Raw genomic sequence first — 18,620 nt, forward strand, 5'->3', positions numbered from 1 at the left:
TAATGGCCAATTCTGATTGGAACGGCCCTGATTTGGAAATCTGTGTCTTCTCATTTAGGAAATTCCAGAGGAGATGAATGCTTGGTCAAGAACGTATTGAACATGTCTTCTGAGGTTCCTTCCAATTCAGAGGTTCACTCGTTTCATGGAACTGGACTTCAAAACAAATTTCCATGTAACTTTCCTTCCTATTCTGTACTGTCATAAGGACAGACAGGTCTTGTGGGGGAAAGAACACAACAGATATCTGAGCTGGATGACTGGGTTAAGGAAGATTGATTACAACCTAACTAGAGAGATAAAAGACCAGAGAGTTATTGCTTGCAAGAGCTTTTGACACAAAGTTGCTCAGAGGTTCTGCTTCAGCAGACACCAAAATTTAGACCAACAGACATGGCATTTAGACCAGCAGACACCAACAAATTAAGAGAAGTTTATATATAAAAATATATATGAAAATACTGATTTTTTTTTCTTTTCAACTCATTTTATAGATGAGAAAACTGAAGCAAACAGGATTAAATGGCTCGCCAAGGTCACGCAGCTAGTAAGTGTCTGAGGCTGGATTTGAACTCAGGAAAATGAGTCATCTTGATTCTAGTTTCAGCTCTTTGTGAACTATGGTACTACCCAGCCATCCATTTAAAGTTATTAGCTAATAGCTAATTAAAGAATTCCAGCAAGAAAGAATTATCTTGACAAATGATATAATACACAAACTTTTTGAGGACAAAGGTTATTTCATTTTTGTCTATTTTGTCTGTTCCTAGTACTGAATTGGACTAAACTGAAATTGGTCTAAATGGTTTCTGCCCTTCTGCCCTACAATCCTAATTGATAATGCCTGGAACTGCTTGAGAGACATAGTTGTAGGAACTACACACATTTGTTAGGAGGTGTGAAAATTGAAGGGTCTATGAAAATGATACCTTTCCTAACTACTATTTGGAGTTCATGCTGACCCCTAAAGTAAGCAGGAACTGAGGTTCAAGTCCTACCTCTGACACAATATCTATATGGCCTTAGGCAAGTCATTCATTCTCTCTCATCTTCAGTTTTTTTTTTTTATCTGAAAAATGGGCGTAAGGATAGCATCTATCCCACAAAGTTGTTGGTAAGAGCAAACAAATAGCATATAAGGTTATTTCAATCTTAAAGTACCATTTAAATTTAAGTTACCATGATTTCTTTTTATTTCTCTGTTGCATTTTGAATTCTGAATTATCTCCCTTCCTCCCTCTCAACACCACATTAGAAAAGGCTAACATTTAATACAGATATATAAGTGGAATCATACAATACATATTTCCATATATCAGTTCTTTCTCTGTGAGAGAATTGCATTTTCCTTCATAAGTTCTGCACAGTTGATATGAATGATCATATTATTCAGTGTAGCCTAATCATTCAGTTATAATATGAACAATGTTGCTGTTACTGTATAAAATGTCCTTCTTGCCTGCTTAGTTCACTCTGCATTATTTCTCACAAATCTTTTTGTGTTTTTCTAAAAATCAACCTGCTCATCAATTCTTCCAGCACAATTGGATTCCATCACAACTTATTTAGTTATACCCTAATTGATAGTCATCCCCTCAATTTCTAATTCTTTTCCACCATGAAAAAACCTGCTATAAATATTTTAGAACAAATTGGGTTTTTTTCCCTTATTCCTTTATTATAAGCAATAATGGTATTGCTAGGTTAAAGGATAACACAAAGTTTATAAGTCTTTTGGCCTAATTCCAAATTGTTCTCCAAAATGGTTGGATTAATTCACAATTCAACCAACAATGTATTAATATCCCAATTTTTCCACATATGCCCCCAGTTTTTTTTTTATCTTTTTCCCTTTCTATCATTTTAGTGAAACTGATAACTGAGATGTCTTTATTTTCATTTTTCTAAATAATCATAATTTAGAGCATTTTTAGATGACTATATATAGCTTTGATTTCTTCTTGCAAAACTGCCTGCTCGTTTCCTTTGACCATTTATCAATTAGAGAATGACTGATATTCTTATAAATTTGATTCAATTCTCTAAATATTTGAGGCATGAAACTTTATTCAAGAAACTGGCCATAATTTTCCCCTAATTTTTTTTACTTTCCTTCTAATTCTGGCTATATTTGTTTTATTTGTGCCAAAAAGTATTCTTCCCTAATTATATGTTTAAATAATTTTTAATATTTTTTGAAAATTTTGAATTTTAAATTCTATCCTTTCCTATCTCTCTCCCTTCCCCCTCTCTGAGACAGTAAGCAATCTGACATAGGTAATGCATATGCAATCTTTTTTTTTTTATTAAAGCTTGGAACTGCTTTAATACATATGCATGTATAATCCTTCAACATTGACACTTGTAAAACCTCGTGTTCCAATTTTCCTCTGTCTTCCCCCTCCCCGTCCCCTATGTGACAAGTAATCCAATGTATGTTAAACGTGTTAAAAAATATATGTTAAATCCAATATATGCATACATATTTATATAATTAATCTTTCTGCACATGAGAAATCAAATCAAAAAGGGAAAAAATGAGAAAGAAAACAAAACGGAAGCAAACAACAACAAAAGAAATGAAAATGCTATGTTCTGATCCACACTCAGTTCCCACAGTCCTCTCTCTGGTGCAGATGGCTCTCTTCATCACAAGACCATTGGAACTTGTCTGAATCACCTCATTGTTGAAAAGAGTCACGTCCATCAGAATTGATCATCATATAATCTTCCCGTTGCCATGTACAATGATCTCTTGGTTCTACTCACTTCACTTTGTATCTAAGTCTCTTCAGGACTCTGAAATCAACCTGCTGATAGTTATAATATTCCATAATATTCACATACTGTAAGTCATTCAGCCATTCTCCAGTTGATGGGCAGCCACCCAGTTTCCAATTTCCAGGAACTACAAAAAGGGCTGCTACAAACATTTTTGCATATGTGGGTCCCTTTCCCTCCTTTAAGATCTCTTTGGGATATAAGCTCAGTAGAAACACTGCTGGATCAAAGGGTAATGCATACGCTATCTCATAAAACATTTCCATGTTAGTTATTTTATCCAAAAAGACAAAAAAAGAAAGCCAAAAATGAAAAATAGTATTCATTCAGATAATAAGAGTTCTTTCTCTGGAAGTATATAGCATGTTTTATCATAAGTACTTTGAAATTGTCATAGATCATTATAGTATTAAAGAGAGCTAAGTCATTCACAATTAATTACATGATATTGCTGTTACTGTGTACAATGTTTTCCTGGTCCTGATCACTTCACTCAACATCAGTTCATGTAAGTCTTTCCAGGTTTTTCTGAAATCAGCCTACTTATCATTTCTTATAGAGCAATAATATTCCATCACAATCATATGCCACAGCTTGTTTAGTCACCAATTGATAAGCATTCCCTCAAATTCCAATTCTTAGCCACCACAAAAACTAGTATAAACATTTTTCCACAAACAGGTCCTTTTCCCTTTTAAAAAAAATCTTTGTGGAACATAAACCTAATAGATGATCCAAAAGTTTTGGTGATCAAAAGTGTGCAGTTTCATTGACCTTTTTGAGTATAATTTCAAATTGTTCTCCAGCGTGATTACTTCAATTCACAACTTAATCAACTGTGTCCCAATTTTTCCACATCCTCTCCAATGTTATAATTTTCCTTTTTTGGTCATATTAATCAATTTGATAAGTATAAGATACCTCAGATTTATCTTAATTTATATTTCTCAAATCAGTAATGATTTAATTTTTCACATGACTATAGATGGTTTTGCTTTTTTTGTCTGCAAACTGCCTTTGATATCCTTTGATCATTTATCAATTGGGGAAATGAATTGTAGCCTTATAAATTTTACCTAGATCACTATAGGAACACAATTACAAAGCACTTTTCACATCTATAAATTGAGATCTAAATAATTGGGAAAATATTAATTTCTCATGGATAGGCTGAGCTGATAATAAAATTACAATCCTATCTAAATGAATCTATTTATTCAGTACTATAATAATCAAACTATCAAAAAGGTTTTATAAAGCTAGAAAAAAGTGATAACAAAATTCATCTGAAAGAACAGAAGGTCAAGAATATCAAGGGAATGAATTTTTAAAAGTAAAGGCAGATAATATAGTAATACCAGATCTCAAACTGTACTGTAAAGAGATAATTATCAAAACAATCTGGTACCAGTTGAGAATAGAGTGGTGAAACTAGAATAGATTAAGAACACAACATATTCTAGTAAATGGTTATAGTAATCTACTATGTGATAAACTCAAAAACTGAAGTTCTGGGGGCAAAAATTTATTACTTGACTAAAACTGGTGGGAAAACTGGAAAACATTATGACAGAAATTAGATATACAAAAACCTTTTAATTAAATGTAATATAAAAGCTATTTATTGTACCCACAATGTTGTCTCTTGTTTACTCATAAATTCTTCTCATTCATAAATTCAGTTAGTATCTTCCATGACTAATTTATTTATATCTTCCTTTGTGTCTAGATTATATATTCATTTTGACAATATCTTGGTAAATGATAAGATATTGATCGCTATCTGGTTTCTGCCAGATTGCTTTCCACTTTTCCCAGCAAATTTTTACCAAATAAGGAGTTTCTATCCCAAAAGATCTTTGTTTTATCAAATATGAAGTTGCCATAATAATTTATTACTATGATTGCAAATCATAGCATAGCATAGCACCACCATTCTATGTTTTAATCAGTACCAGATATTTTTGATAATTGACACCTTATAGCACAGTTTAAGATCTGGTATTGCTAGACTTTCATTTACATATTTTTAAAAATTTCTTTGATATATAATTTTTGTGGATTAATTTGAGTGGCACTGAATAAGTAAATTAATTTAGATAAGATTATCATTTTTATTATATTGGCATAGACCATCCCTGAACAGTTGGTATTTCCTCAATTATTTAAATCTAACTTTATTTGTATAAAAATATTTAATAATTATGTTTACTTAGTGCCTGAGTTTGCATTAGCAGTATATTTTCAGGTATTTTATATTGTCAACAATTATTTCATATGGAACATCTTATATTTCTTCCTTAGGGGCTTTGTTAATAATACATACAAATGCTGGTGATTTCTGTGGATTTATTTCATAGTCTTCTACTTTATTTAACATTATTCATTGTTTCAAATAATTTTTAATTTGATTCTCTAGGATTTTCCAAGTATATCACCATATCACCTACAAATATATATATATATAGTTTTATTTCTTCATTCCCCATTTTGATTTCTTGAGTTTCTTGTTCTTTTCTTATTGTTATTGCTAGCACTTCTCCTATAATATTGAATAGTGGTGATAATGGACCTCCTTCTTCATTCCTTATATAATGGGTAAGCTTTCTAGCTTATCACCATTCTAGATAATGCTTGCTGATGATTTTAGTTGGATGCTTCTTAACACTTTAAGGGAAAATCCATTTATACCTCTGTTTTCAAGAGTTTTTAGTAGAAATGAGAATTGTATTTTGTTTTAAAAAGTTTTTTTTCATCTATTGGTATAATGATATGATTTTTGTTGACTTTGTTACTGATATAATCAATTATGTTAATAGTTTTCTTTATATTTAACCAACCCCCCTAGTATAAATCTCACTTGGTTACAATGTGTAATCTTTATCATATATTGTTGCAGTCTATTCTTTGCATCAATATTCATTTCTGAAATTGATTGCTACTTTTCTTTCTCTGTTTTAGTTCTTCCTGGTTTAGGTATCATTACCATGTTTGTTTTACAAAAGGAATTTGATAGAATTCTTTATTTGTTTATTATTCCAAATAATTTATTTAATATTGGAATTAATTTATCTTTAAAGTTTTTGCAGAATTGGTTTATAAATACATCAGGTCCTAATGCACTTTTCTTGCGAAGCTTATTTATGATTCGTTCAATTTCATTTTCTACAATAGGTTTATTTAAAGATTCCATTTTCTCTTCTGTTAATGTGGCAGTCTATTTTTTGTAAGTATTCTTTCATTTTAATTAGATTGTTAAATGTATTGGCAAATAATTGAGCTAAATAACTCCTAATTGTTGCTTTGATTTTATCATCATTAATAGAGTATTAACTTTTTTCACTTTTGCAACTTATGGTTTTGCTTTCTCTCTTTATAAAATCATATTAATGGTTTTCTATTTTATTGTGTTTTTAATAAAAGCAGCTCCTAATATTTATTAGTTATTATTTATTAATTCAATTGTTTTCTTACATTCTATTTTACTAGTCTTTATTTTACTAGCCTTACCTTAAAATTTCAGGATTTCCAATTTATGTTTAATTAGGGTTTTTTAGATTGTTTTTTCTTCTAGGTTTTTTATTGCATATGCACTTCATTGATCTGCTCTTCTCCATTTTATTGATGTAAGCATTTAAATAGGTTATCCTCTGATTACTAATTTTGCCGCATCACAAGTTTTGATATGTTGTCTCTTTATTATCATTCTCTTTAATAAATTTATTTATTGCTTTTATGACTTGTTCTTTGACCCAATTTATTGATGAAGACCATATTACTTGATTCCCAAGTAATTTTTAATTGTTTCCATAATTCCTTAATAGATGTAATCTTATTAGATTATGATATGAAAAGGATGAATTAAAAGTCTGTTTTTCTTCATTTAACTATAAGATTTGTATGTCCTAATACATGGTCAGTTGTTTTTTAAAGGTACCGTGTCCTATTGAGAATAATGCTTATAGAATGTTTGTGGCAGCCCTCTTTGTACTGGCCAGAAACTGGAAACTGAGTGGGTGCCCATCAATTGGAGAATGGCTAAATAAATTGTGGTATATGAATATTATGGAATATTATTGTTTGGTAAGAAATGACCAGCAGGATAATTTCAGAAAGGCCTGGAAAGACTTACATGAAATGATGCTGAGTGAAATGAGCAGGACCAGGAGATCATTATATACTTCAACAACAATACCATATGATGATCAATTCTGATGGACATGGCCCTCTTCAACAATGAGATGAACCAAATCAGTTCCAATAGTGCAGTAATGAACTAAACCAGCTACACCCAGAGAAAGAACGCTGGGAGATGACTATGAACCACTACATAGAATTCCCAATCCCTCTATTTTTGTTCGCCTGAATTTTTGATTTCCTTCACAGATGAGTTGTACACTATTTCAAAGTCCAATTCTTTTTGTACAGCAAAATAACTGTTTGGACATGTATACATATCTTGTATTTAACTTATACTTTAACATATTTAACATGTATTGGTCAACCTGCCATCTGGGGGAAGGGGTGGGGGAAAGGAGGGGAAAAGTTGAAACAAAAAGTTTTGCAATTGTCGATGCTGAAAAATTACCCATGCATATGTCTTGTAAATAAAAAGTTATAATAAAAAAAGAGAACAATGCATATTTCTTCCTATTCTGATACAGTAATTCTATCATATCTAGCTCATTTTAGATTCTGGTCATCTCCTTGACTCCTTTCTAATTAATTTTTTGTTACATTTATCTAGTTTGGAGAAAAGAAAATTGGAATACCGCACTATTATGGTTTTATTTATTTCCACCTAATTCATTTGTTGTTTCCTAGTCATTTTTTACATGTCTGACTCTTTGTGACCCCTTCTGAGATTTTCTTGGCAAAAATAACTGGAGTGGTTTGCCATATGCTTCTCTACCATATTTTACAGATAAGGAAACTGAGGCAAACAGGGTTAAGTGACTTTCCTGAGGTCATAGAATAAGTGTCTGAGGCTGTATTTGAATTCAGGGGAAAAAAATCTTCCTGACTCCAAGTCCAGCTCTATTTGAAAGCTATGGAATTTGGTACATATATATGTTTAGTGTTGATATAGCTTCATTATCTATGGTGTCTTTGACATATTATAGTTTCCTTGCTTTGCTCTTTTAATTAAATCTATTTTAGATTTAACTTTGCCTGAAATCATAATTGCCACCCATGCTTTTGGGATGAGTTATGTTTCAACTCAAACATAATAAACTCTGCTCCAATCCTTTATTTTTACTCTATATGTATCTCTCATTTTAAAATGTATTTCTTACAAACAACACATTGTTGGGTTCAAATTTTTGATCCATTTTGCTGTTTCCATTTTATGAATGAGTTCATTCCACTCACGTTCAAAATGATAACTGCTAATTATGCATTTCCTTCTATGCTACCCCAACCTCTGCTCTGGTTATCCTTTTTCTGTCTTCATCTTTCCTCTCTCTCTTCCCTATCCCTCCTCAGATATCTAGTTTATTTCTGATCACTGCCATCCTAATCCACACATGCTTCCCTCCCTTGTCCTTTCACCATGCCTTTTTATTTCTCTGTAAATTAAGAAGACTTCTATAGCCAACTAAATGTATATTGTTCCCTCTTTAACCCAGATCTGCTGAGAATAAGGCTCCTACACTTCTATCTTATATTCCCTCTTCCCCTCCTCTGTAAAAGTTTTTCCATTCATGACTCTTTTTTTGGTAAGGCAATTGAGATTAAGTGACTTGCCCAGGGTTACACAGATAAGTGTTAAGTGTCTCTGAGGCTGGCTCCTGACTCCTTACTGCAACATCTAACTGCCCCAATTCATGACTTTTATATGAGATAATGTACTCCATTTTATCTCTTCCTATCTAATTTTATTTTTTAGAATCATTCCATCATTAACTCAAACCTAAGCCTTCTATCTGTGTATCTGTTTTTCTCTTTCTACTACTCTAGTAATAACATCCTATTGTTATTACTATAATAACATTCAAAACTTCCAAATATCATTTTCCTGTATCACGCAGTAAAGTTTGAATTTATTAAATCTCTTTTGTATTTAACTTCTTATGTTTCTCCTGATTCTTATATTTAAAAGTCAAATTTTCTATTCACTTTTGGTCTTTTCCTTTGCAAGATTATGCTCAGTTATTCTTGGTTGCAAACCCAGCCCCTTTGGCTGTTTGAAATATATTCTACACCCTTCACTCTTCCCTTGATCAGTTTCTCAATTCCCCTCTGGTTCATGGCTTCCCTAAGCCACAGCTTTCCCTGACAGTTCCCCCAAAATCTCTGTATTTGCATCCCTCTACTCAGACTACTACCCTATTATGGTCATTATAACTTCAATTATAGCTTAAAGATCTAGATGACTACTTTACAACTTTTTGTTATGTTTGTCCCTCTAAAATTCAATTTGTCATTGTTTTAAGTTATTTGAAAAAGAATTTGGAAGAGCTGGGTAATTTCCTGCCTTATTCCACCATTTTCCCATAGTCCCTTGATCCCATAGGATTTCTTGATTTGAGATTACCCATTAAATTGGAGAAAAGGTTTTTTATCTTGTTCTTTTTTGTGCCCTCCCCCCAACCTAAGTCTCCAAGCCAGGCATTGATGGTGATCTCACATCCTCAGCTCAAAATATCTGGGGAACAAAGACAGTTGGCATAGCAACAGCATTTAGAGCTTGGCTCATCTGAATCCACTTGTTCTCCCTTCCCTCATTCAGGGCTCACACTGGCTCCTGGAGCCCTATAAGCAAGGGTCATGTGTGCACTTGGAAAGCAAAGCTTGTCACCCTCCGAAAACCAAACAGAAAACAGGGAAAATGTCTCTCAACAAAAGCCACAAAGCCTCTCTAAAATCTCTGGCTTGAGATTCTCCACACGAAAAATAAAGAGCGGGACTGGATGATATCCAGGGTCACTTCCAGATTGATGTGGAACATCCTCTGGTTCCTGTATCTGCATCTTTCCCATTCTGCAATTCTCTCTAACCTTTTAAGAGTTTAATGCTTTGAGTTGAAAACTAAGGGGCTCTCCTCAAAGCCTTCTCTCAGTCAAGGAACTGATGCCTTAGAATGTTTGGGTTGCCCTGGCTCTGGAAAACATTCCTTGCAGGAATCAGAGTTACAAAAATATCTGATGGTATAAATTTGCATCAAAACCTGTTATCTAGGGGAGGAGGTGAAGGAAGAAGGGAAAATTTGGAACAGAAAGATTTGCAAGGGTCAGTGTTGAAAAGTTACCCATGCATATATTTTGTAAATAAAAGGCATTAATAAAAATTTTAAAAAGATTTAACTAAAGCTTCATGGGGAAAAAAATCAAAATGAGCCTAAATATATTCTACTCTCATATTATATTAGATTCAGAATCAAAAAAAACTATCTGGTTTCAGGCACTTACTGGCAGTGTGACCCTGAGCAAATCATGTAACCTTTCTCTGTCTCAGTTTCCTCATGTGTCAAATGGAGATCATAACAGCACCTTCTTCAAAGGGATATTGTGATGACCAAATCAAGACAAATGAGCTAATATATGTAAAGAGTTTTACGAACCACAAAGTTCTACAGAAATTTTAACTGTCTTTCCTACCAGGAATCAAGAACCAACTAAGTATTGTTTTCGAAATACACAGACAATATGGGTATTGGGAAGTGATGGTCACAGAAGAGTGAATCTGTAAGGAAAAAGCATAGAGCTATGGGACAATTCCTGAATGAATTCATTTAATTAATGTTCCCAGAGAGGGAGATAAAAGGAGAAGCCTGTATGGTGTAGTATGGCAAGAAGATGAGGCAGTGTGTGACTAGATATAAGGAGCATGGCCAAGGGTGAGAGCTGGAATTCAGTCACAGGAGGGATAGCCCTTAGTAAAATGGTTAGAATACACACACACACACACACACACACACACACACACACAGTCCCTGCCCTCAAGGAGCTTACATCCTGCTGGGTAGAAAATATGTACCTGTAAATATAAAATATATAAAATCATTATTTTAAGATGGGTAGGGCACTAACAAGTAGGGAATGAAATAGGATTCTAAGCAAAATTTGATTTAAGCCTTGAAGGCAGTTGATGGTGATGTTATACTAAGAGACATCATCAAGGAGAACTATAGATCCTGGAGATAGAAACCTGCTGGTCAGGTGGAAATCACCCAACAATTCTGGCTTTACCATCAAGCTCCCAGGAGTTGCCCTGAACCTTTGGCTAATGAGGGCTAGACCCTGACCAACTGGCGCCTCCCATCCTAAAAAGTGAAGCTACTGGGGGGAGGGGGGAACCAAGCAATGAGGAGGGAATTGCAATCACCACCAAGAATTCTCATGGGGAAGAAGAAGAGTGAAAGCTTTGAAGGAGGCAACATTGGCTCCAGAGGCTCTGGTTCCCAAAAATATATTGGGTAGGTGACCTGAGCAGGGAGTAAACAAGGATGGAGGCTGTTATTGAACTCCAATACCACCTACAAGTTCTACAGACCCCACAGTGAGTGATTCCTATAACTTTCCTTCTTCCTGTAACTTTCCTTCTCCTTTTGCCCTTTTTTCCTCTCCAGGAGACCATGGACCTGTTTCCTGAGTCTCAAGCTCTTAAGGGTTAATTGACAGGATGACATATCATCCAAATGCCTGAACATGTGATAAACAGGAAAGGCTGGAGAGTAACTTTGTAAGTTAGAATAATCAGAAAAACTGTAAGTCAATTCAATTCAACAAGCATTAATTCAGTCATTAATATGGCCCAGGTGTGATGTAGCAAGTTCAGGACATTTAAAGGAGGAAGAGGAGACCATCATATCAAAGTCTAGTTCAAGTTCCATTTCTTCCATGAGAGATGAATAAACAGAACTCGATTGGCTGCAGAGTAGGACAGACCAAAGGGGAGACCAAGGACACACCACTGACCATTGAGTAGCAGGACATAGATTTAGAGCTAAAAGTTCAACCCTTCTTTTTCCAGATGAGAGCTCTGTAGGAAACTAAGGAATAAAGTAATTTGCATAGGCAGTGTCAGAGCAGGGATTTGAATTCCTTCCCCTGTTCTGCTCCATATGGATTCAAATTGAATGCAATAACCCATCTCTGCATTATCAGATAAGTGAGGAAATACTCTTAGGAGCATTAATTCAGGTGGAATAAAAGATCAAGTAGCCCAGCTCACCATTTTATGGTTGAAGAAACTGAGGCCCTGAGAGGTGAAGGGTCTTGCAAGTTATATCAATACTGAGGTATTGAGATAAATATAGTGGGGAGAGAGAGAGAGAGACACAGAGAGACAGAGACAGAGAGAGAGAGAGAGAGAGAGAGAGAGAGAGAGAGAGAGAGAGAGAGAGAGAGAGAGTGTAAGATGAGTGTGGTAGCTACTATTTAGATTAAGCTTTGAGGTCCTCAAATTACATTATTGTCTCCAAACTCACAATAACCCCCTAGAACAAGGGCTAATATTATCCCCACTTTATAGATGGGAAAACTGAGGCAGGAAAATTAAATGACTTCCCAGAACTACACAACCAAGTAGTGTCACTTTCTTAGATCTAGACAATCACCAAAACAATAAATCACACTCTCATTTGTAATGGTTGTCAAAGTCACAGATGTAAATGCTCAGATTTAACAATCAACTCTCTCAGTAGTCTGAGCTGGCTTCAGCAGGTCCCTGCCAAAGGCAGTCAAGATGTTATTGTTAGTGTTTCATTAATATTTGTTTACACATTTTACAAAACAATACATAAACAGCTGCAGCATTTATGGTTTCGTGGGTGATTGTATTTTGTTTGTCTGATTTTGTGGGTGGTTATGATCACAATAAAAAGAAAAATTAAAAATTAATTGAATTCAATTCAATTGAATGCTACCACCTGGTACTGACTGAAACCTGGCTTTTACAGGAAGATGGTGGGCTCTAGTGGGCCAACATACAAGTCTTAGTTCCACCACTTACACTCTATGTGCCTTTAAGCAAGCTGATTAGCCATTGGGAACCCTGTTTCCTCATATGAAAAATGATGGGGGTTAACTGGATTTAATCAACAAATTCATGATAATCCCTATGCTAGGTGAAGGGGCTACAGAGTCAAAAACTAAAATTCCCCTGCCTTCTAAGGGATATAACATGTCAAAAAATAATAGTAACAGCTAGTTAATAAGAAGCACTTTAAAGTTTGGAAAGTATTTTACATTATAACAATTGCCCCAAACTTTTCAAGAACAAGATTGGCTACATCCACCCCTCAGAATTATAAGGTATCATGTAGAGGTTATTATTTTAAAATGTATATATGTGTATGTCTTGACATACACATATATGATCATATATATGTATGTGAAGATATATTCTATTATATGTATTTTTATATTGCTATAAATTAGACATCAATATATTAATGTAATATGAGTGATGAAAGAAAAATTTGAGAGATGACTTCTGGGTAATTAATAATTTTATTAATTATGGCTTGCAGATGATCAATAAAAGGATGGTCATTTGACTTTCTCTCATAATCTAAAAACTCTTCATTGGGAGCCTTTTGATGGTTTTATACCTTTGGAAGAGTGGGTTTTCCTAATAGGCAGCAATCAACTCTGATTGGTTCACAATTAATGAGAGAATGAATATTATATTTAATATATTTTAAGATATAAATGTATTTGTACATATTTTAAAGAGGGTCTGAGGACTTTACTCTGATTTTATGGATAAAGAGACACTCCCCTCAAACCAGACTACTCCTATCTTGGGCAATGTATACAAAAGGATCCATCCTCCATCTAATCTGGAATGAATGAATGAATGAATTAGGAATTCCATCTAGATTATCCTTGTAAAGTCTTCTAATTTGATGGGGCAAAAAACAATCTTTTCTATCAGCAACGTCCTTCATAAGTACTGACTGAACAACCTACACATTTATTTCTGAGATAGAAAATGAGAAATCTTAATCTCAATTAATAATAGGTTATTAATATGAGAGAAAGTGTCATGTCTCTCATATGTAACACGTATAATATAATATAACAATATTGACTCACACTCTCTTTCTGACATTTCTTCCAGTGGTAAACTACAAGTGATGAAGACCACCTTCCACTTTAGAAATAACACTAATTAGTTTTTTTTTTTTTCCTGAGAGGTAGTTAGCTCCAGGATATAGTGAAAAGCAAAGTACAAACATTTCCTCTCAACATCTAAAGGGAACATTCTCCCCTCGATCCCCTCACTCTTTGGGAAGCCTGGACTCAGGCTGAACACAGTTCCGACATAGCATCAGTCCCACAGCCTCCCTCCAGCATCAAAGCCAGATGAGCCTCCGTCTCAGCTCTCACTGGATGGAGTCCCAGAAAGTGCTCTTGGACTTCAACGCCAACCTGACCAGTTTCAACACAAGCATGGACTCCATTCCCAGCCTTATCTGGGGTCCATACTCCTGCTGTTTCAAAAGCTCTATCTTCCTATGGCCTTCACTTAAAACCAAAGAATAGATTCCAGACAAAGAATAAGCCATATGAGAACTTTAAATGGGGAAAGCCTGAGTTTCCTGACCTTTTAGCACTATGTCTTCTCTCTCTGGAACTTTACCAGAAGAAATCTCCCTACAGACGGGGAAAGAAGGAATAAACATTTATAAAGCACCTACTATATACCAACTTCACAATGATTTCATTGATCCTGTAACATAATTATAACAATATGATGATATCACTGATCCTCACAATATAATAATCTTAACAACCCTGCAAGGTAGATTTTACAGTTAGGAAACTGAGGCAGACAGAAATTGAGTAATTTTTACACTGATAAATGTATGAGTCCAGATTAGAATTCAGGTCTCCCTGGCTCCATGTCAAGCACTCTAACCACAACACACTCATTCTGGTGAGAACAGTGCCTTTCAAATGGGCCCGATTCCAACCATCTGCCAATTAAAAAGCCTCCTCTTCCTCCTATAGCTAACGGACCGGAGCCACTTACAATACAGAACATTCCACATGAAGACTGCTTTCAGCTTAGCATTCTAAGCACGCTCAGATGGACCAGGCTCACCGGTCTCTCTCTCATTACACACATATTATCTCAGAAATACTTACAAAGCTTGAGATTTTCCCACCAGCTGTGTTCCTTGGTCTTCGCTCCACCACAATCACGCTCCCAGGAAACCTCCTTACCCAGAAACGGACCATCCTTTGAGATTCAATCAGCTTTATAGCTCACACTTCATTAGTACCTTTAAAATAATAATAATAATATTTATGGATTTACTACAGAGTCGGCTGGATTAAAACCCTAGCTCAACTACCTCCAGCTGTGTAAGCCTGGATAAATCATTTTATCTGTTATCCTCAGTTGCTCAACTATAAAATAAAGAACTTAGCCAAGATGGATTTTGATGGTTTTCTGAGCTGTGAATCTAGGATCCTCAGTATTCCATAGAGCGGGTAAAGGTGAAGGAGAAATCACCTCCATTTTCTCCTCCCTTGGCACTGGGGAAATCAGGAAACTTCCTCAGCATCGCTGGGAGTTCATCCTGTTGTTGTTTTCCACCCTCAAAGTACAGCATTTTGCTGCTATCTTTTCCCTCTGTTCATCTTTGCAAAAGCAGAAGGAGTAAATCTCAGTAGAAATATTCTGTGCCCTCTTGGGCCTAGGCCCAGGCATGCCTTTCACCCCACAATTTTATTTTGCTGATTTATTTTTAGCTCCTAGCAGCTCACATTTCCTTGGATAATGGAAGGCTTGGCCCTGCTTGGTTGCTTTTCTCTGAACCAGACACCCAAGTCACTATCACAGCCAAACAGATGTGCAGGGTGGGGGGTGGGGGGGGTTAAACACTAGGAATGGCCATCGTGGTGGCTGCAGAGATAGGCAGGACCACTGACAAATGGCCTGGAAATGATGATAATGGATCTGGCAAGGGAGCCCGCTGCACCAGGGAGGCTCAGGTCAGGCAGGCACAAGACACTAATGATCTTCCGACTCAATTTCATTCAGGAAACACTCGTTAAAGACCAACAGTGTGCTAGTTTCCTTGTCCAGACAGAAGGATATGGTAAAAGGGATGGATGGAAGGAAGGGAGGGAGGAAAAAAGGAAAAAGGAAAGGGAAAGGGAAAGAGAAAGGGAAAGGGAAAGGGAAAGGGAAAGAGAAAGGGAAAGGGAAAGGGAAAGGGAAAGGAAAGGGAAAGGGAAAGGGAAAGGGAAAGGGAAAGGGAAAGGGAAAGGGAAAGGGAAAAGAAGCTAATAAGATTCTCATCTCTTTGGTCCTGGAAAGTCTGTCTCTCTTGGTGAAACCCAGGTAAGAAAACTAAAAGGAGATACAACTGTTTCCACATTACTGCATTTCCAAGCCATCTACATGACAACCAAAATGCTCTACTTGCCACAATATGCCATCTCCTAGCTCCAGGCTTTTGTACAGGCAGGGTCCTCTTCCTAGTCCCTCTTCACCTGTATTTCTTGGAATTCTTCATCCCAAATGCCTCTCCCTACATGAAGCCTTCTCTGATTCCTAGCTATGAGTGAACATACCCCACCAAAAAAAACATTATTTTGTTTACGTACTGCATCAGCTTATACAGCATTTTGCAACAACAGAAGGTAATCTTCTCGAGGAAAAGAGCTTTTTTACATTTTAGTTTTTATATTCCCCATCCTTATAACAGATTGATCAGTCATTTTGCAGTTGTCTAACTTCATGATCTCATTTGGAGGTTCTGAGCAGAGATACTAAAGTGGTTTGCTTTTCCCTCCTGGGCTTATTTTGCAGATGAGGAAACTGAGGCAAACAGGGTGAAGTGGCTCACCCAGATTCACACAGCTAGTAAGTGTCTGAGGCCAGATTTGAACTCAGATATATCTTGCTGAGTCCAGACTAGGCATCCTTCCCATTGTGCCATCTAGGTGCTCCCTGGGAATGGTGCATTTATTCCTTATTGAAGGAAGGAAGGAACTTAACGGAGGTCAATACCTAATAAGTTGCAGATCCAGGGTTGAGGCCGGATCATCCATCTCCAAATCCAGTGTTCCATCCATTCCCTCGTGGAGAAAGACTCAGGAAATATTCATTACTGGTGACTTAAAATCCCTCACCCCATTTCCTGGTGCTTTATGTGCCCAATAATTAGAACCATGGAGACTTATACCCCCCCCCAAAAAAAAATCTAATCAGCCCAATTCTACTGCAGTGTATTCAGCGGTTAGCCATCACTGTTTCTCTCTCCCACTGCCTTCCACCCGCAGGAAACAAGGATGGAGGGATAAACTTGCCTATTTGTTAGCCAGCCCAGTAACCGTCTCCATGACTGTTGACCTCTTGCCCTCTCAACCCATATCCCAGATGCCCCCGGCTCTCATGATTTATGTCTGAGGGAGACGGAGAAGGCCGGACTCTGGCTCACGGGCTCCAAAATGCATCTCCACTTGGCAGAATGCTACAACATTCCCTAGAGAGCCAGGAAACTTATGCCAGTGAACCATATGGGGACTTTCTGAAAATCCCAGTTATTCACATTGAAGGAAAGTACAGCATTTAGTAGCATGCTCACGCTTTGTGAAAATTCCCAACCTCTAGGTAGTAGATGGAGCCCTGAAGTCAGGAGGACCTGAGTTCAAATCTAGTCTCAGACATTTAACACTTCCTGACTGTGTGACTCTGGACAAGTCACTTAATCCCAATTGCCTCAGCAAAAAAAAAAAAAAAATTCCAACCTCTACTGAGTTGATATTTTATGTCAATAATAAGCTGGAGAAATCCATTTAGAAGTGGTTTAATAAAAAAAAAATAATGATGATGATGATAAAATGAGGCTATAAAGAGCTGGAAGCCAGGAGATAGTAGAAGTCTCACCTTTGACATATCTTGTAGTGATTATCCACAATCATACAGTCAATGAGTATCATCAGTTCAGCGAGTAACATGAAAATGATGTAATATGATTTTGTGGTCCCCTGATTTTTTGGGGAGGAGGGGGCTTCTGTTCTGGCAGTGAGTCAGCAAAGTCTTAGTCTTTTGGTTTTATAGTCTGTCTCAGGAAACTCCCAAGCCTGATTCTGTCTCATTCTGAGTAGACTCTTCCATCAGTTCCTTGCTGATTGATGATCTGGTCAGGGATAATCAAATTTCAGAGATCAGCCCTCAATCTGGAGACTACTGCCCAGCCATATCCTTGAGCCACTAAATGAGCATATCTCTGGTAGAAGCTGGATAAAATATCCCTCCTTGCTTCTGTTTCTTTCTTGGATTCCCTTAGAATTCAGTCTACTTATAATGGCGTTACCATTACTTTCAATAAACTTTGGCCCTTGACTAAAAGATGGGTTCAAGCCTGCAAATTCTTTTATTTTTCTTTTTCTTTCTTTTTTTTTCCCCTGTGGCAATTGGGGCTAAGTGACTTGCCCAGGGCCACACAGCTAAGAAGTGTTAAGTGTCTGAGACCACATTTGAACTCAGGTCCTCCTGATTTCAGGGCTGGTGCTCTAACCACTGTGCCATCTAGCTGCCTGAAGCCTGCAACTTCCTTGAGATATCTCGTGACACCGATCTGGGACCCCAAACTTTTGGGGTCCCCCTTCTCAACCTTAACAAAATCAAGTTATGTTAGAACATCTGTTCTGAAATCAAAAATTCATGTCTATGTTATCTTTCTCCTGCTGCAGACTTTGTTCAGCCATGATCCTCTCCTTCTTACATCACAGAAATTTTGCTATAAATATTTGTCTTCAGAAAGTTTGGGTTTTTTTTCCCTCCACTCTCTGACTTATTTCTAAGTGCCCTCAACTCCCCATTCAGCCCTGAAGCTCTCACTTTCCCTCTGTGCTAAAGGAAACTTC

The 18,620-nt window shown here is 36.2% G+C and overlaps 1 long non-coding RNA gene across 1 annotated transcript in view; it reads right to left on the bottom strand.

Moving 5' to 3' along the window:
• Positions 1 to 18,620, bottom strand: part of LOC127547329 (uncharacterized) — a 45,155-nt gene continuing 26,535 nt past the window's right edge. Inside the window, exons 3-4 of the long non-coding RNA XR_007950159.1 lie at positions 14,883 to 15,019; positions 1 to 219 (exon numbers count right to left, since the gene is read on the bottom strand). This is a non-coding gene — a long non-coding RNA (uncharacterized LOC127547329). The remainder of the gene's footprint in view (positions 220 to 14,882; positions 15,020 to 18,620) is intronic.

The sequence above is a fragment of the Antechinus flavipes genome, chromosome 2 (assembly GCF_016432865.1).
Source record: "Antechinus flavipes isolate AdamAnt ecotype Samford, QLD, Australia chromosome 2, AdamAnt_v2, whole genome shotgun sequence".
In the NCBI taxonomy this organism is placed as follows: domain Eukaryota; kingdom Metazoa; phylum Chordata; class Mammalia; order Dasyuromorphia; family Dasyuridae; genus Antechinus; species Antechinus flavipes.